This window comes from Idiotropiscis lumnitzeri, chromosome 16 (assembly GCF_059441095.1).
Source record: "Idiotropiscis lumnitzeri isolate Australia: NSW breed Sydney's pygmy pipehorse chromosome 16, RoL_Ilum_1.0, whole genome shotgun sequence".
Lineage (NCBI taxonomy): Eukaryota > Metazoa > Chordata > Actinopteri > Syngnathiformes > Syngnathidae > Idiotropiscis > Idiotropiscis lumnitzeri.
In genome coordinates this window covers 10,484,838-10,503,701 of record NC_142406.1, presented here as the reverse complement: position 1 = coordinate 10,503,701, position 18,864 = coordinate 10,484,838, and the positions used below count along the sequence as shown (strand labels likewise).

At 48.6% G+C, this 18,864-nt stretch overlaps 1 long non-coding RNA gene across 1 annotated transcript; it reads right to left on the bottom strand.

Moving 5' to 3' along the window:
• Window positions 1-16,515: 16,515 nt before the first annotated feature.
• LOC148321367 (uncharacterized) lies at window positions 16,516-18,525 on the bottom strand. The gene is made up of 4 exons (XR_015846992.1): window positions 18,148-18,525; window positions 17,464-18,024; window positions 16,832-17,379; window positions 16,516-16,683 (listed from the first exon to the last, which is right to left on the bottom strand). It is a non-coding gene; the product is annotated as an uncharacterized LOC148321367 (long non-coding RNA).
• Between the last annotated feature and the right edge of the window lie 339 nt (window positions 18,526-18,864).

Below are 18,864 nucleotides of genomic sequence, written 5' to 3'. Positions count from 1 at the left end.
TAGGAGTAGGAGTAGGAGTAGGAGTAGGAGTAGGAGTAGGAGTAGGAGTAGGAGTAGGAGTAGGAGTAGGAGTAGGAGTAGGAGTAGGAGTAGGAGTAGGAGTAGGAGTAGGAGTAGGAGTAGGAGTAGGAGTAGGAGTAGGAGTAGGAGTAGGAGTAGGAGTAGGGAGTAGGAGTAGGAGTAGGAGTAGTAGGAGTAGGAGTAGGAGTAGGAGTAGGAGTAGGAGTAGGAGTAGGAGTAGGAGTAGGAGTAGGAGTAGGAGTAGGAGTAGAGTAGGAGTAGGAGTAGGAGTAGGAGTAGGAGTAGGAGTAGGAGTAGGAGTAGGAGTAGGAGTAGGAGTAGGAGTAGGAGTAGGAGTAGGAGTAGGTGTAGGAGTAGGAGTAGGAGTAGGAGTAGGAGTAGGAGTAGGAGTAGGAGTAGGAGTAGGAGTAGGAGTAGGAGTAGGAGTAGGAGTAGGAGTAGGAGTAGGAGTAGGAGTAGGAGTAGGAGTAGGAGTAGGAGTAGGAGTAGGAGTAGGAGTAGGAGTAGGAGTAGGAGTAGGAGTAGGAGTAGGAGTAGGAGTAGGAGTAGGAGTAGGAGTAGGAGTAGGAGTAGGAGTAGGAGTAGGAGTAGGAGTAGGAGTAGGAGTAGGAGTAGGAGTAGGAGTAGGAGTAGGAGTAGGAGTAGGAGTAGGAGTAGGAGTAGGAGTAGGAGTAGGAGTAGGAGTAGGAGTAGGAGTAGGAGTAGGAGTAGGAGTAGGAGTAGGAGTAGGAGTAGGAGTAGGAGTAGGAGTAGGAGTAGGAGTAGGAGTAGGAGTAGGAGTAGGAGTAGGAGTAGGAGTAGGAGTAGGAGTAGGAGTAGGAGTAGGAGTAGGAGTAGGAGTAGGAGTAGGAGTAGGAGTAGGAGTAGGAGTAGGAGTAGGAGTAGGAGTAGGAGTAGGAGTAGGAGTAGGAGTAGGAGTAGGAGTAGGAGTAGGAGTAGGAGTAGGAGTAGGAGTAGGAGTAGGAGTAGGAGTAGGAGTAGGAGTAGGAGTAGGAGTAGGAGTAGGAGTAGGAGTAGGAGTAGGAGTAGGAGTAGGAGTAGGAGTAGGAGTAGGAGTAGGAGTAGGAGTAGGAGTAGGAGTAGGAGTAGGAGTAGGAGTAGGAGTAGGAGTAGGAGTAGGAGTAGGAGTAGGAGTAGGAGTAGGAGTAGGAGTAGGAGTAGGAGTAGGAGTAGGAGTAGGAGTAGGAGTAGGAGTAGGAGTAGGAGTAGGAGTAGGAGTAGGAGTAGGAGTAGGAGTAGGAGTAGGAGTAGGAGTAGGAGTAGGAGTAGGAGTAGGAGTAGGAGTAGGAGTAGGAGTAGGAGTAGGAGTAGGAGTAGGAGTAGGAGTAGGAGTAGGAGTAGGAGTAGGAGTAGGAGTAGGAGTAGGAGTAGGAGTAGGAGTAGGAGTAGGAGTAGGAGTAGGAGTAGGAGTAGGAGTAGGAGTAGGAGTAGGAGTAGGAGTAGGAGTAGGAGTAGGAGTAGGAGTAGGAGTAGGAGTAGGAGTAGGAGTAGGAGTAGGAGTAGGAGTAGGAGTAGGAGTAGGAGTAGGAGTAGGAGTAGGAGTAGGAGTAGGAGTAGGAGTAGGAGTAGGAGTAGGAGTAGGAGTAGGAGTAGGAGTAGGAGTAGGAGTAGGAGTAGGAGTAGGAGTAGGAGTAGGAGTAGGAGTAGGAGTAGGAGTAGGAGTAGGAGTAGGAGTAGGAGTAGGAGTAGGAGTAGGAGTAGGAGTAGGAGTAGGAGTAGGAGTAGGAGTAGGAGTAGGAGTAGGAGTAGGAGTAGGAGTAGGAGTAGGAGTAGGAGTAGGAGTAGGAGTAGGAGTAGGAGTAGGAGTAGGAGTAGGAGTAGGAGTAGGAGTAGGAGTAGGAGTAGGAGTAGGAGTAGGAGTAGGAGTAGGAGTAGGAGTAGGAGTAGGAGTAGGAGTAGGAGTAGGAGTAGGAGTAGGAGTAGGAGTAGGAGTAGGAGTAGGAGTAGGAGTAGGAGTAGGAGTAGGAGTAGGAGTAGGAGTAGGAGTAGGAGTAGGAGTAGGAGTAGGAGTAGGAGTAGGAGTAGGAGTAGGAGTAGGAGTAGGAGTAGGAGTAGGAGTAGGAGTAGGAGTAGGAGTAGGAGTAGGAGTAGGAGTAGGAGTAGGAGTAGGAGTAGGAGTAGGAGTAGGAGTAGGAGTAGGAGTAGGAGTAGGAGTAGGAGTAGGAGTAGGAGTAGGAGTAGGAGTAGGAGTAGGAGTAGGAGTAGGAGTAGGAGTAGGAGTAGGAGTAGGAGTAGGAGTAGGAGTAGGAGTAGGAGTAGGAGTAGGAGTAGGAGTAGGAGTAGGAGTAGGAGTAGGAGTAGGAGTAGGAGTAGGAGTAGGAGTAGGAGTAGGAGTAGGAGTAGGAGTAGGAGTAGGAGTAGGAGTAGGAGTAGGAGTAGGAGTAGGAGTAGGAGTAGGAGTAGGAGTAGGAGTAGGAGTAGGAGTAGGAGTAGGAGTAGGAGTAGGAGTAGGAGTAGGAGTAGGAGTAGGAGTAGGAGTAGGAGTAGGAGTAGGAGTAGGAGTAGGAGTAGGAGTAGGAGTAGGAGTAGGAGTAGGAGTAGGAGTAGGAGTAGGAGTAGGAGTAGGAGTAGGAGTAGGAGTAGGAGTAGGAGTAGGAGTAGGAGTAGGAGTAGGAGTAGGAGTAGGAGTAGGAGTAGGAGTAGGAGTAGGAGTAGGAGTAGGAGTAGGAGTAGGAGTAGGAGTAGGAGTAGGAGTAGGAGTAGGAGTAGGAGTAGGAGTAGGAGTAGGAGTAGGAGTAGGAGTAGGAGTAGGAGTAGGAGTAGGAGTAGGAGTAGGAGTAGGAGTAGGAGTAGGAGTAGGAGTAGGAGTAGGAGTAGGAGTAGGAGTAGGAGTAGGAGTAGGAGTAGGAGTAGGAGTAGGAGTAGGAGTAGGAGTAGGAGTAGGAGTAGGAGTAGGAGTAGGAGTAGGAGTAGGAGTAGGAGTAGGAGTAGGAGTAGGAGTAGGAGTAGGAGTAGGAGTAGGAGTAGGAGTAGGAGTAGGAGTAGGAGTAGGAGTAGGAGTAGGAGTAGGAGTAGGAGTAGGAGTAGGAGTAGGAGTAGGAGTAGGAGTAGGAGTAGGAGTAGGAGTAGGAGTAGGAGTAGGAGTAGGAGTAGGAGTAGGAGTAGGAGTAGGAGTAGGAGTAGGAGTAGGAGTAGGAGTAGGAGTAGGAGTAGGAGTAGGAGTAGGAGTAGGAGTAGGAGTAGGAGTAGGAGTAGGAGTAGGAGTAGGAGTAGGAGTAGGAGTAGGAGTAGGAGTAGGAGTAGGAGTAGGAGTAGGAGTAGGAGTAGGAGTAGGAGTAGGAGTAGGAGTAGGAGTAGGAGTAGGAGTAGGAGTAGGAGTAGGAGTAGGAGTAGGAGTAGGAGTAGGAGTAGGAGTAGGAGTAGGAGTAGGAGTAGGAGTAGGAGTAGGAGTAGGAGTAGGAGTAGGAGTAGGAGTAGGAGTAGGAGTAGGAGTAGGAGTAGGAGTAGGAGTAGGAGTAGGAGTAGGAGTAGGAGTAGGAGTAGGAGTAGGAGTAGGAGTAGGAGTAGGAGTAGGAGTAGGAGTAGGAGTAGGAGTAGGAGTAGGAGTAGGAGTAGGAGTAGGAGTAGGAGTAGGAGTAGGAGTAGGAGTAGGAGTAGGAGTAGGAGTAGGAGTAGGAGTAGGAGTAGGAGTAGGAGTAGGAGTAGGAGTAGGAGTAGGAGTAGGAGTAGGAGTAGGAGTAGGAGTAGGAGTAGGAGTAGGAGTAGGAGTAGGAGTAGGAGTAGGAGTAGGAGTAGGAGTAGGAGTAGGAGTAGGAGTAGGAGTAGGAGTAGGAGTAGGAGTAGGAGTAGGAGTAGGAGTAGGAGTAGGAGTAGGAGTAGGAGTAGGAGTAGGAGTAGGAGTAGGAGTAGGAGTAGGAGTAGGAGTAGGAGTAGGAGTAGGAGTAGGAGTAGGAGTAGGAGTAGGAGTAGGAGTAGGAGTAGGAGTAGGAGTAGGAGTAGGAGTAGGAGTAGGAGTAGGAGTAGGAGTAGGAGTAGGAGTAGGAGTAGGAGTAGGAGTAGGAGTAGGAGTAGGAGTAGGAGTAGGAGTAGGAGTAGGAGTAGGAGTAGGAGTAGGAGTAGGAGTAGGAGTAGGAGTAGGAGTAGGAGTAGGAGTAGGAGTAGGAGTAGGAGTAGGAGTAGGAGTAGGAGTAGGAGTAGGAGTAGGAGTAGGAGTAGGAGTAGGAGTAGGAGTAGGAGTAGGAGTAGGAGTAGGAGTAGGAGTAGGAGTAGGAGTAGGAGTAGGAGTAGGAGTAGGAGTAGGAGTAGGAGTAGGAGTAGGAGTAGGAGTAGGAGTAGGAGTAGGAGTAGGAGTAGGAGTAGGAGTAGGAGTAGGAGTAGGAGTAGGAGTAGGAGTAGGAGTAGGAGTAGGAGTAGGAGTAGGAGTAGGAGTAGGAGTAGGAGTAGGAGTAGGAGTAGGAGTAGGAGTAGGAGTAGGAGTAGGAGTAGGAGTAGGAGTAGGAGTAGGAGTAGGAGTAGGAGTAGGAGTAGGAGTAGGAGTAGGAGTAGGAGTAGGAGTAGGAGTAGGAGTAGGAGTAGGAGTAGGAGTAGGAGTAGGAGTAGGAGTAGGAGTAGGAGTAGGAGTAGGAGTAGGAGTAGGAGTAGGAGTAGGAGTAGGAGTAGGAGTAGGAGTAGGAGTAGGAGTAGGAGTAGGAGTAGGAGTAGGAGTAGGAGTAGGAGTAGGAGTAGGAGTAGGAGTAGGAGTAGGAGTAGGAGTAGGAGTAGGAGTAGGAGTAGGAGTAGGAGTAGGAGTAGGAGTAGGAGTAGGAGTAGGAGTAGGAGTAGGAGTAGGAGTAGGAGTAGGAGTAGGAGTAGGAGTAGGAGTAGGAGTAGGAGTAGGAGTAGGAGTAGGAGTAGGAGTAGGAGTAGGAGTAGGAGTAGGAGTAGGAGTAGGAGTAGGAGTAGGAGTAGGAGTAGGAGTAGGAGTAGGAGTAGGAGTAGGAGTAGGAGTAGGAGTAGGAGTAGGAGTAGGAGTAGGAGTAGGAGTAGGAGTAGGAGTAGGAGTAGGAGTAGGAGTAGGAGTAGGAGTAGGAGTAGGAGTAGGAGTAGGAGTAGGAGTAGGAGTAGGAGTAGGAGTAGGAGTAGGAGTAGGAGTAGGAGTAGGAGTAGGAGTAGGAGTAGGAGTAGGAGTAGGAGTAGGAGTAGGAGTAGGAGTAGGAGTAGGAGTAGGAGTAGGAGTAGGAGTAGGAGTAGGAGTAGGAGTAGGAGTAGGAGTAGGAGTAGGAGTAGGAGTAGGAGTAGGAGTAGGAGTAGGAGTAGGAGTAGGAGTAGGAGTAGGAGTAGGAGTAGGAGTAGGAGTAGGAGTAGGAGTAGGAGTAGGAGTAGGAGTAGGAGTAGGAGTAGGAGTAGGAGTAGGAGTAGGAGTAGGAGTAGGAGTAGGAGTAGGAGTAGGAGTAGGAGTAGGAGTAGGAGTAGGAGTAGGAGTAGGAGTAGGAGTAGGAGTAGGAGTAGGAGTAGGAGTAGGAGTAGGAGTAGGAGTAGGAGTAGGAGTAGGAGTAGGAGTAGGAGTAGGAGTAGGAGTAGGAGTAGGAGTAGGAGTAGGAGTAGGAGTAGGAGTAGGAGTAGGAGTAGGAGTAGGAGTAGGAGTAGGAGTAGGAGTAGGAGTAGGAGTAGGAGTAGGAGTAGGAGTAGGAGTAGGAGTAGGAGTAGGAGTAGGAGTAGGAGTAGGAGTAGGAGTAGGAGTAGGAGTAGGAGTAGGAGTAGGAGTAGGAGTAGGAGTAGGAGTAGGAGTAGGAGTAGGAGTAGGAGTAGGAGTAGGAGTAGGAGTAGGAGTAGAGAGTAGGAGTAGGAGTAGGAGTAGGAGTAGGAGTAGGAGTAGGAGTAGGAGTAGGAGTAGGAGTAGGAGTAGGAGTAGGAGTAGGAGTAGGAGTAGGAGTAGGAGTAGGAGTAGGAGTAGGAGTAGGAGTAGGAGTAGGAGTAGGAGTAGGAGTAGGAGTAGGAGTAGGAGTAGGAGTAGGAGTAGGAGTAGGAGTAGGAGTAGGAGTAGGAGTAGGAGTAGGAGTAGGAGTAGGAGTAGGAGTAGGAGTAGGAGTAGGAGTAGGAGTAGGAGTAGGAGTAGGAGTAGGAGTAGGAGTAGGAGTAGGAGTAGGAGTAGGAGTAGGAGTAGGAGTAGGAGTAGGAGTAGGAGTAGGAGTAGGAGTAGGAGTAGGAGTAGGAGTAGGAGTAGGAGTAGGAGTAGGAGTAGGAGTAGGAGTAGGAGTAGGAGTAGGAGTAGGAGTAGGAGTAGGAGTAGGAGTAGGAGTAGGAGTAGGAGTAGGAGTAGGAGTAGGAGTAGGAGTAGGAGTAGGAGTAGGAGTAGGAGTAGGAGTAGGAGTAGGAGTAGGAGTAGGAGTAGGAGTAGGAGTAGGAGTAGGAGTAGGAGTAGGAGTAGGAGTAGGAGTAGGAGTAGGAGTAGGAGTAGGAGTAGGAGTAGGAGTAGGAGTAGGAGTAGGAGTAGGAGTAGGAGTAGGAGTAGGAGTAGGAGTAGGAGTAGGAGTAGGAGTAGGAGTAGGAGTAGGAGTAGGAGTAGGAGTAGGAGTAGGAGTAGGAGTAGGAGTAGGAGTAGGAGTAGGAGTAGGAGTAGGAGTAGGAGTAGGAGTAGGAGTAGGAGTAGGAGTAGGAGTAGGAGTAGGAGTAGGAGTAGGAGTAGGAGTAGGAGTAGGAGTAGGAGTAGGAGTAGGAGTAGGAGTAGGAGTAGGAGTAGGAGTAGGAGTAGGAGTAGGAGTAGGAGTAGGAGTAGGAGTAGGAGTAGGAGTAGGAGTAGGAGTAGGAGTAGGAGTAGGAGTAGGAGTAGGAGTAGGAGTAGGAGTAGGAGTAGGAGTAGGAGTAGGAGTAGGAGTAGGAGTAGGAGTAGGAGTAGGAGTAGGAGTAGGAGTAGGAGTAGGAGTAGGAGTAGGAGTAGGAGTAGGAGTAGGAGTAGGAGTAGGAGTAGGAGTAGGAGTAGGAGTAGGAGTAGGAGTAGGAGTAGGAGTAGGAGTAGGAGTAGGAGTAGGAGTAGGAGTAGGAGTAGGAGTAGGAGTAGGAGTAGGAGTAGGAGTAGGAGTAGGAGTAGGAGTAGGAGTAGGAGTAGGAGTAGGAGTAGGAGTAGGAGTAGGAGTAGGAGTAGGAGTAGGAGTAGGAGTAGGAGTAGGAGTAGGAGTAGGAGTAGGAGTAGGAGTAGGAGTAGGAGTAGGAGTAGGAGTAGGAGGGAGTAGGAGTAGGAGTAGGAGTAGGAGTAGGAGTAGGAGTAGGAGTAGGAGTAGGAGTAGGAGTAGGAGTAGGAGTAGGAGTAGGAGTAGGAGTAGGAGTAGGAGTAGGAGTAGGAGTAGGAGTAGGAGTAGGAGTAGGAGTAGGAGTAGGAGTAGGAGTAGGAGTAGGAGTAGGAGTAGGAGTAGGAGTAGGAGTAGGAGTAGGAGTAGGAGTAGGAGTAGGAGTAGGAGTAGGAGTAGGAGTAGGAGTAGGAGTAGGAGTAGGAGTAGGAGTAGGAGTAGGAGTAGGAGTAGGAGTAGGAGTAGGAGTAGGAGTAGGAGTAGGAGTAGGAGTGTAGGAGTAGGAGTAGGAGTAGGAGTAGGAGTAGGAGTAGGAGTAGGAGTAGGAGTAGGAGTAGGAGTAGGAGTAGGAGTAGGAGTAGGAGTAGGAGTAGGAGTAGGAGTAGGAGTAGGAGTAGGAGTAGGAGTAGGAGTAGGAGTAGGAGTAGGAGTAGGAGTAGGAGTAGGAGTAGGAGTAGGAGTAGGAGTAGGAGTAGGAGTAGGAGTAGGAGTAGGAGTAGGAGTAGGAGTAGGAGTAGGAGTAGGAGTAGGAGTAGGAGTAGGAGTAGGAGTAGGAGTAGGAGTAGGAGTAGGAGTAGGAGTAGGAGTAGGAGTAGGAGTAGGAGTAGGAGTAGGAGTAGGAGTAGGAGTAGGAGTAGGAGTAGGAGTAGGAGTAGGAGTAGGAGTAGGAGTAGGAGTAGGAGTAGGAGTAGGAGTAGGAGTAGGAGTAGGAGTAGGAGTAGGAGTAGGAGTAGGAGTAGGAGTAGGAGTAGGAGTAGGAGTAGGAGTAGGAGTAGGAGTAGGAGTAGGAGTAGGAGTAGGAGTAGGAGTAGGAGTAGGAGTAGGAGTAGGAGTAGGAGTAGGAGTAGGAGTAGGAGTAGGAGTAGGAGTAGGAGTAGGAGTAGGAGTAGGAGTAGGAGTAGGAGTAGGAGTAGGAGTAGGAGTAGGAGTAGGAGTAGGAGTAGGAGTAGGAGTAGGAGTAGGAGTAGGAGTAGGAGTAGGAGTAGGAGTAGGAGTAGGAGTAGGAGTAGGAGTAGGAGTAGGAGTAGGAGTAGGAGTAGGAGTAGGAGTAGGAGTAGGAGTAGGAGTAGGAGTAGGAGTAGGAGTAGGAGTAGGAGTAGGAGTAGGAGTAGGAGTAGGAGTAGGAGTAGGAGTAGGAGTAGGAGTAGGAGTAGGAGTAGGAGTAGGAGTAGGAGTAGGAGTAGGAGTAGGAGTAGGAGTAGGAGTAGGAGTAGGAGTAGGAGTAGGAGTAGGAGTAGGAGTAGGAGTAGGAGTAGGAGTAGGAGTAGGAGTAGGAGTAGGAGTAGGAGTAGGAGTAGGAGTAGGAGTAGGAGTAGGAGTAGGAGTAGGAGTAGGAGTAGGAGTAGGAGTAGGAGTAGGAGTAGGAGTAGGAGTAGGAGTAGGAGTAGGAGTAGGAGTAGGAGTAGGAGTAGGAGTAGGAGTAGGAGTAGGAGTAGGAGTAGGAGTAGGAGTAGGAGTAGGAGTAGGAGTAGGAGTAGGAGTAGGAGTAGGAGTAGGAGTAGGAGTAGGAGTAGGAGTAGGAGTAGGAGTAGGAGTAGGAGTAGGAGTAGGAGTAGGAGTAGGAGTAGGAGTAGGAGTAGGAGTAGGAGTAGGAGTAGGAGTAGGAGTAGGAGTAGGAGTAGGAGTAGGAGTAGGAGTAGGAGTAGGAGTAGGAGTAGGAGTAGGAGTAGGAGTAGGAGTAGGAGTAGGAGTAGGAGTAGGAGTAGGAGTAGGAGTAGGAGTAGGAGTAGGAGTAGGAGTAGGAGTAGGAGTAGGAGTAGGAGTAGGAGTAGGAGTAGGAGTAGGAGTAGGAGTAGGAGTAGGAGTAGGAGTAGGAGTAGGAGTAGGAGTAGGAGTAGGAGTAGGAGTAGGAGTAGGAGTAGGAGTAGGAGTAGGAGTAGGAGTAGGAGTAGGAGTAGGAGTAGGAGTAGGAGTAGGAGTAGGAGTAGGAGTAGGAGTAGGAGTAGGAGTAGGAGTAGGAGTAGGAGTAGGAGTAGGAGTAGGAGTAGGAGTAGGAGTAGGAGTAGGAGTAGGAGTAGGAGTAGGAGTAGGAGTAGGAGTAGGAGTAGGAGTAGGAGTAGGAGTAGGAGTAGGAGTAGGAGTAGGAGTAGGAGTAGGAGTAGGAGTAGGAGTAGGAGTAGGAGTAGGAGTAGGAGTAGGAGTAGGAGTAGGAGTAGGAGTAGGAGTAGGAGTAGGAGTAGGAGTAGGAGTAGGAGTAGGAGTAGGAGTAGGAGTAGGAGTAGGAGTAGGAGTAGGAGTAGGAGTAGGAGTAGGAGTAGGAGTAGGAGTAGGAGTAGGAGTAGGAGTAGGAGTAGGAGTAGGAGTAGGAGTAGGAGTAGGAGTAGGAGTAGGAGTAGGAGTAGGAGTAGGAGTAGGAGTAGGAGTAGGAGTAGGAGTAGGAGTAGGAGTAGGAGTAGGAGTAGGAGTAGGAGTAGGAGTAGGAGTAGGAGTAGGAGTAGGAGTAGGAGTAGGAGTAGGAGTAGGAGTAGGAGTAGGAGATAGGTGGAGTAAGGGGGACAAAAGCAAAAATAATATGGATGGTGGCTCTCCCCTCCTGTTCCACTTCTCTTCTCCTCCCACTCCACTACTTCTCTTCTCCTCCCACTCCACTTCTCCTCTTCTCCTCCCACTCCACTTCTCCTCTTCTCCTCCCACTCCACTTCTCCTCTTCTCCTCCCACTCCACTTCTCCTCTTCTCCTCTCCTCCTACTCCACCTTCTCTCTCTTCCTCTCTTCCTCTCTTCTACCTCCACCTCTCTCTCCTCCACTTCTCTCTCTCCCGACCATTTCCTCCTCCTCCACCACGTACCTGTCCACCCCTCGCCACAGCTGTTTAGGATTTGGCCCACCAACCCCGGACAGGTACTCCTCCACCAGTATTGTACGGCATGTGTCTGGATTTGAACCCAGGTACTTTAGGATCCCAACCCGTATCATTGACCACCAGGCCACGGGAGGAACAAGGGTGACTGCACCACGTGCGCCTTTGTCTTTCCCACTGACAACGCCCATTGTTTAGGATATATGGACACGGAGCAAGTGAGACTTTCAAATCAATGCTAGCTCAGTGGTGTGTGTCGTGCATCGGGGAACCTTAGGTCCTAGGTTCGAATCTCAACCCTGCTGTCTCTGCACACGTTGTAGGTAAGTATGTCTCACCGCATTATGTTCAAGCAAGCATTTACTTATTGTCAATTAAGAGAAAAACTCTTTACATTAGAGATCCGAGTCTTGCCGTCCGGCACCCACCGAGGTGACGTAACGAGGTATCTACCTGCCAGCCGCTCTTTGTGCCTGCCTGCTGCCCCCTCCGCCACTGTCCAGCAGCTGGCGTTCAGTATTGTTCAGAATGTGTCGGTATTTGAACCCAGGTACTTCAGGATCCCAAACCGTATCATTGACCACCGGGCCACGGGAGGAACGAGGGTGACTGCACCACGTGCGCCTTTGTCTTTCCCACTGACAAAGCCCATTGTTTAGGACATATGGACACAGAGCAACAGAGACTTCCAAATCACTGCTAGCTCAGTGGCTTGTGTTGTGCATTGGGCAACCTGTGGTCCTAGGTTCAAATCTCACCCGGGTGCTTCTCGCCATATTTTGTTCAAGCAAGTATTTAAGTATTGTCAATTGAGAGAAAAAGTCCCTGAGTTGGAGACAGTAGTAACACGGTGCCGCATCCACCCAGGACACCCTCCGCCCCCTTGCACCGGGATGCCAACCTTGTGCCTGCCACTGTTCGGCAGGTGCCTCGTCTGTGCGAGCTTTCGGTATGGCACTGCATATGTCGGGATTTGAACTCAGGTATTCTGGATCCCAACCCGTGGCATTGACCACCAGGCCACGGGTGGAACGGAAGGAAGTGCACCATGTGCGCTTTTGTCTTTTGCAAGCTGACAAAGGTCCCATGTTTAATGATAGATGGACAAGCAGTGGCAGTTACTCCCAGGTCCCAGCTGGCTTAGCGGATAGAGCTGTGGGTTTGTTCACCTGAGATCCAGGGTTCAAACCCCATTGATACCAATGTCATGTATATCTTCATGCAATGTCTGCAACTAACCCTAACCAAGTTGTTCTCTCCAAATGTATCTGTCACTGTTCAACGTGTGTGAGCTAGAAACAGAATAAGAAGTCTACAGTACATCAATAAGCGGTATGCTTGAAGATCCTTGCAAGTGTAAGGAATGATTTGTTTTATTCCTCTTTGCCATTTAATTAAAAAATTGCTGCCGACATGCGCCGCAACCTATTTGTCAGGGGGGGGGGCTGGGGGTTGTTGGAGCGCACTTGTTACACACCCATTTCAGCCTGCAATGGACCTCCAGTATGGGAAAAACAGCTGAAATTGGCCGATATCGACGGCACTCTGAAAAGGTTGTTGCAATGACTTGGGGGGCGGAGAGTCCCCTGCGAGCAGGCTCGTCGGTAAATACGTGAATAGCACATTGAAACAACAGGGCTAGCACCGGGCCACGGACCAGTGGGTGCAGACCACAGCCATAGGGGGCCTGCGAACCCCCCAATGTAAAGATTTAAGCTCTCTGCTCTCGCGGGGGATCGAGTGACGTCTCGGGAAGCCAAAACGGATAGTTTGTTTGGAGCATCGACTTTTATATGAACGGACTAGCAATCGGCCCCTCGCGGCTGAAGCCAGAGGGGAGCCATCTTGCCTTGCCACTGCTACTGCCGTTCATTTGTCACTGAATACACTTCTCAGTGCGTTTCATGCTACAATCCCCGTCACCGGTAATGAGAGCCTCTCAGAGAACAAATTTGACATTTTTCATCAACCGTTCATATAATCAGTATCGCAAATTATGAGTAACAAAGTTTAGGTTTGCATAGGAGAGGGGATTTGTCCCAAACGATTTTGTTGGGAGTTGCGATATCCCACTTCTGACAATTCCCTGGCTGCCAGGATGGCCGAGTGGTCTAAGGCGCCGCGTTCAGGACCCAGTCTCCCCAGGAGGCCTGGGTTCGAATCTCGAATTTCCCCATTGTGGGACTAATAAAGGGCAAATTATTATTATATCTTGAAAAAGCACAGAGAGAACATTTTTAAATGGTTTTACCGATGGACTGTGCTTATAGCGCTCCTACCATATTTATCGGTTCCGTCAGAGGTCGGCAATTCCATTATGTTGAGACGCCCAACTCAATTGCGGGGTATGTATATACATACAAATATATATACATAAAAATAGAGCTGCATCATAAGGCTTTTTTTTAAGCTCATGTAAAGTAACTTTTCTTTTTTTTTTTTATAGAAGTTTTTTTTTAAGGAGACTACTTATCGTAAAGGTTTTTTTTTGTTTTTTTTAATACGACCAGTCAAGTGATCCATGATGACTGCATGATAATGAATGACAGAGACAACAAAAAAGAAATGACTGTATTTCAAACACAATAGTGACATTTACAACATATTGCACTTACATCAAGTGCAAAAAAAAAACCCCAAAACAACTCATTCCCAAAATCTCAAATGTAAAATGGTTTTTCACCATCGGCTCGCTTATTTTTGCTGTTCAGCCTTCCAACATTTTCCTTTTCGTATAGCAGACGTGGTCATTTCTGTTCAGAGCTTCCGTCGGCCCATTTACTTTTTACGACTCATGCTTTAGGCGCCACTTTCAGTGTCACCAATTTAACAAGTCAATTAAATTTACAACAAATAAATATATCTCTTTTTACTATGAATGCCCAACATGTTGCACGTGTGACTGTCAATATTGTTACTCATGTGAAACTCATCCAAGAATCTTTACAGCAATGCCATTTTTGTTAGACAACACAACTACATGTACTGGCTCTGCCCAGTTGAAGTACAGACCACTTGAAATCACTTCACAATTTTCATTCAAGTACATACAAAAAGGAAGCTTGACATTTCGCTTCCAACAAAATCAAATACAAACATCTCAAAATCTTTCGGAGCGCATTGAACTCAAATGACGCATTGTTGCTTTCATGCACAGCTCGGTCCAAAATAGCCATCATGCAGTCAGTGTTGTCCGAACACACCCAGTGAGTTAGTGACGGAACGGAGACAAAGACACCAAGTGGACGCACAAAAAAAAAAAAATACTCTCCCCGTCGAGTTGCCGTTTTCCACTCCAAGCTTCTGCACCTCTTGTGGGGAGAACCCTGCAAAAAGGAAAGCCTCATCTTAACATCCCGTGTCATCCATGTTCAAACTTTGACACTCACCTCAAGAGCCAGGGAGCTGTCGACCTCGTAGCGTCATTTGACGGGCGCGATCCTTCCTCGTCCTCATGATGTATTTGCCATGCGTTTTGTTACCTTTGTCCATTCCTTCCTTCCTTCCGGCTCCTCTTCTACCCTGCTAAAAAAGCACATGAACGCAGACCATTACTTTTGGGACCGGCGCTTGGAATTTTCATTTGTACTTCGGACCTTGTTCTGGGATTCATGTCCCAACCGCTTCATTCTCCAACCTGCAACAACAAACGTCAGAATCAGAAAGCGCTTTATTGTCATTGCATACAGTGTACAACGAGATTGCGAGCTTCCTTCTCCAGTGCAGATTAACAAAACTAAATTTACGATAAAATAAAAAATAAATATGAAATTACAAAAAACATTATGTTGCAGTTCCTCAAAGTAGAGGTAGTTGAGTGCGAGAGTTCAGCATGAAGATGGCTCTCGGGAAGAAACTGTTTTTCAGTCTGTTAGTCTTTGTTTGGCTGCAACAGGTCAAAGAGGAGTGAGCTCAGGTGAGTATCGTCTTTGGTGAGCTCTGCTGAGGCACCGGGTGGCGTAGACGTCCGACAGGGAGGGGAGAGGGCAGCCGATAATCCTCTGCGCTGTTGGGACTGTCCTCTGGAGCCTCACTCTGTCTGCCTCAGTGCAGCCGCCGTACCAGGGAGAGACACAGTCAGTCAGCAGGCTCTCGATGGACGAGTGGTGGAAGGCCAGCAGCAGTTTCCTGTTCAGGTTGAATTTCTTGAAGACCCTCAGATGTGCAGATGCGCAGATGCTGATGGACCTTCATCACTGCTGTGGTGTTGTGTGTCCAGGAGATCTGATCGGGGATCTGTTGACTGACTGTCACCATCTTATTTTCGGGTCTTTCGTCCAATGAGACTCATAGTCCATCCTGCAAAACACATTCAGTACAATCAGTTGGACGCGTCTCACTTGGTGTGATTACGACTGTTGTCCAGTGGTTCTTTGTACCGCTTGGGCCGTCCCACTCCACTGGCACCCTGTTAGAAAGGCAAAGTAGAAACAGTGGCAGAAGAAGGCACAAGAAAACAGCAACTCGACGTCTCCCGATCATGCAGTCAGTGCACACCCGTGAGTTTGTGACAGAGTGGAGACAAACATCAAGTGGGAGGGGGGGGAAAAAAAAAAAAAAAAAAAAAAGAGATACTCTCCTTGCCAAGGTAGCGCTTTGCTCTCCAAGTACCGGAGCATCTTCTCTCGTCCGAGAACGCTATGGAAAAGAGACTTGTCTTAACATGCGCTGTCATCAATTTTATTGCTAAAAGCCAACAAGATGTTCATCTTGCAGTGCCTTCATTGGACGGCTGCAATCCTTCCTCTTCCCATCCATCTACATCGTCATCGTGCACCTCTTGTTGATTTATCTGGCATGCATTTCGTGACCCCGCCTCCACCCTGCAAAACAAGCACACCATTCCTTTGGTGATTGTCGCTTTGCTTCGTCTTCTGAAGATGCAAGTCGACTGCAGGCTCCCTGATGGCCGCTCGCACGCAGCAGCTCCATGTTGTTGATCGCCGCCCGTTAGAGACCTCAACATTTGTGAACATCACTCGGGTCAATGGCGAGGACGGCGCCGACAAAAGCGGTCCAGGAGTCGTAGAAGGCGACTGGAGGTGGGACCCGACTCAGCTGGACAGGAAATTTGGCGAGTACGATGCGCTGCCGTTTAGACAAAAACAAAAATAAATTGGTATGTTTTGGCCACATGACATTTATTTGATTTCTTGCCATTTGTCGACCTTCCAGAGTTTTCCAACCGACTCTTTGTCAACTGCAAAAGGACACTTGCTTTGTCTTCTGACTCATGGTGCTGGTCCAAGTTGCTCTCGGTCGCTGGTCCAGTGCCTCCACAACGCTGAAACACAAATGTTTTCAAGTGAGAATATGACAGACTCCGCCCCCAACGCCTGCCGACACCGTCGCCCACAAACCAGCTTTCCAACCGACATCCTCAAACAACAAAAACCTGCTCTGCATCCAGACGAGCCAAACGACGAGCTGACCATCTCCAACAATCCTTGCCAAAGAGCACTCAACCACAACCACACCATCGGCTCCAAAAACACCGTTCACGACTGCCCTCTTTGGCATCAGACCTTTCCTGCTCCTCCAACAACTCCAACAAGCCTCCTTCGCTACGCTCAACCGAGGCAAACCACAAAGCTCACAACTCTGTCTCCTCCTGCGCATCGTTTACAAGCACACCTCAAACAGATTATACTTATTTGTGTGCCGCTTGATTCTTCATTTGCGGAACGGCTCCTCTTCCTCATCCCATCCAGCTCATGCCGAGTCCTGCAACCCAGAAAGAAATTAATTGTGCCTGTCGCATATCAATTTGCAGCCTTTCCATCCATCAGGCTCCTCGTCCGCCCGACAAATGTGCTTTTGTGCACGTTTCGTCTTGACACTACACACCGCAGTTCTCGATGTCTCAATTGTTTCACTCACACGTCTTTGTTGGTTTTCTTACCCTCGTCTGGTGGCTCGTGTTGCCTCTCGCTCATCCCACACCAACGCCACCTTGTAACATAACGTGCAAGAGGACTATTAAAACTTATATTTGCACAGGAAACAAAAAAAATAAAATACCAAAAGTAGACTCAGTGGCCATGCGTTTCGTGATCTTCGTCCGGCCCCTCTTCCACCCTACAAAAACAATTTCATCTTTTGTGCATTTGCACTTATTACGCTGCTGTGGTGCAACATGGGCGCCGGCTCCTCCTCCACCCTGCAACAAGTACATTTGTAGAGCCCTTTATTCACAAAAGAGTCTCAAAATCTAAACAGTCGACGAAAGGTCGGCGACGCCCCCTACAGAAGAAAACCTGAAATTGAAAGATCAATCCCCTTCCAGGACGGCCAGGCTGCAACGGAGGCTGAGTGGGCAACATTTCACACACGCCGTGTTATACAAGGAAGAAAACAACACGAGACTTCATTTCATGAGTCAAAACATAGCAGGTCGTCGGCAGAGAAGCGGTTCTGGCCCGGTCGCTCGGTGCACAAGCCACACAGCAACAAAGTCATGTGACGTGTCACCGACTTGATTGGAGAGTCGACTGTCTGTTGGGTGCACTCGCCCGTCCTTTTGAGCACCGTGCAAAACGTATAATGTTAGCAAAATTAGTCGTGTGCTGCTCACGTCATTGTGCGCATGAATAATTCTAACCCTCGTCCGGTGGTTCTTGATGCCTCTCGGAACATCACACTCTGCCGCCGCCCGACAACCTGCAAGTCAAAAACATGGACCGGGGGTGGGGGGTGGGAGTAAAATAATGACAAGTCATTAAAACAGACTGTAAACAACAAAATGTGTGGATGAGTCATATGCTGATTTATTTTTGGCTGAATGGCCAAACTCAAAATGTCTCAATACCAGCACGTGTCGTTCAGTGACAGCGGAGACAAGTGCAAAGAAATACTCTCCGTCGTTGGCGCTTTGCTCTCCAAGGGCCGTAGCATCTGCTCCTCTCGTCGTCGTGTGTCACTTGCTCATGTTCGTGCTCCGAGTTTTGTTACTTCTGTCCAGTCTTTCATTCTGATCCTCCATCCTGCAAACACAAGCACATAAACGCAGACAATTACTTTTGAGACTGTCACTTGGATTGTTTTACTTTAATACGTGTACTTATGACCCGGTTCTGGTTCTCCAAGGTGCCTCCTGTCCCAACCGGCTTCCTCTTCACCCTGCAACAAGTCAAGGACGGAGGCATCGTGGTCAACATTTAACACAATACGGTGTTATATAATAAACCAGATGAGACTTGAACTCGTCAAAACACGGCAGGTCGTCGTCAGAGAAGCGGTTCTTCCTCAAGACCAAGATTCGCTCGGTGCTGAATCCTCACAGCAAAAGCGTCACAGTCATGTGACGTGTCACCGACTTGATTGGAGAGCCGACTTTGGTGGGAGCACTCGCCCGTCCTTATTAAAACACCACAAAAATCAGCCGATGACTTCCAGGCCATATTTCTTCACCCTCCACTTATTTTATTGACGTGCACGTACTTTCTTTACCAAGTCTTTTGTCACCCCAAAACACACTTGTGTATGTCCTCATTAGCCTGGTCCAGGTCCTCTTGGTGCCCCTCAGCAAATCAGGTGCCTCCACAACCCTGAAACGCAGAGAGGGGTTGGGGTGGATGGTATATCAAATATTAGTTATTGATATGATATTATTAGGGGATGTTAGTGTCGATCAATATGCTGAGTCCACCCTCAAAGCCGACACTGCACACTCTGGCCTTCAATTGCCATCCTCTCACAAGTAATCAACTGCTCTGGATCCAGGCAAACAACTAAAGACCATCTCAAGCAAGACCACCAGACTCCAACAATCAGCCCTCCAAACACTTTCAACGCCTGCCCTCATTTCAAGCCAACCTTTGTAGCACAGCACACAACGAGCATCCAGAACCAAAAGTCAACCAAGGCGCGCCAAAGAGCTCAACATCCTTCCCCCTCCTGTTCGCATGCTCCCCACACAACGTTAACGTTTGCGTGCTGCTTGATTCTTGACTTGATGTGGAATTGCTTGTTCTCCTCGTCCCATTCTGCTCCTCTTCCAGCCTGCAAAACACACGTGCACCATTACTACCGTGCCGGTTGACAGTTATTTTCAGGAGTAGCAACTGATTACTGTAATACTATTAGAAAAATACGAACTAAAAAAAAAAACACAAGTTCACTTACATTTCCTCACGCTCAGTTTGAACTTTCAGTGTGGACAGCGAGCATCTCACTTCTGCTCACTTTTGGACTTCACAAAAGCAGCTTTTGTTCAGGCACAGATGAACGTTGCACATTTGGGCACAGTCTGGCCTTTACAGTTGGGCCAAGACTTAGAAAAAAGAATGATCACTTTCGACAAAAGCAGACATTTTCATGCATGCCATTTGTACAGTCGCGTCCAGAAAGGTTTTCACCAACTTATTTGCACCTGGTCCGAGGTCCTTTGTATTGTAGGATTTCGGGTTCATTTTTAGTTCTGTAGAGAAACCATCAACACAAATTACATTAATAACCCAACATGTCATTTTTGTAATAATTAGAAATACTAAGTGCGGTATCTAAAGAAAACGCGTATAAGTGATGATAATCGTCTCGATACAGCATCATATTTGCGACTGGAAATACGCCATCATGGCCGACCTTAGCAAATTACCATCAAACTGAATCTGTCAAATGCCTTTAAAAAAAATAAATAAATAACCTCGTCACTGGTCTTCTACCGCCTCATGTTAGCAACACAAGTTCACAATAAGACTGTACATGCTTTTATTTCAGCACAACTTGCCTCAAATCCGACAGATTGCAGTCCAAAATTGGCGGCGTAGCACAAGTCGAGCGGAGGCGTCCAAATAAGGAGAAATGTCCCCTCCAAGTGTAAAACGCTTGCAAAATGTTCCG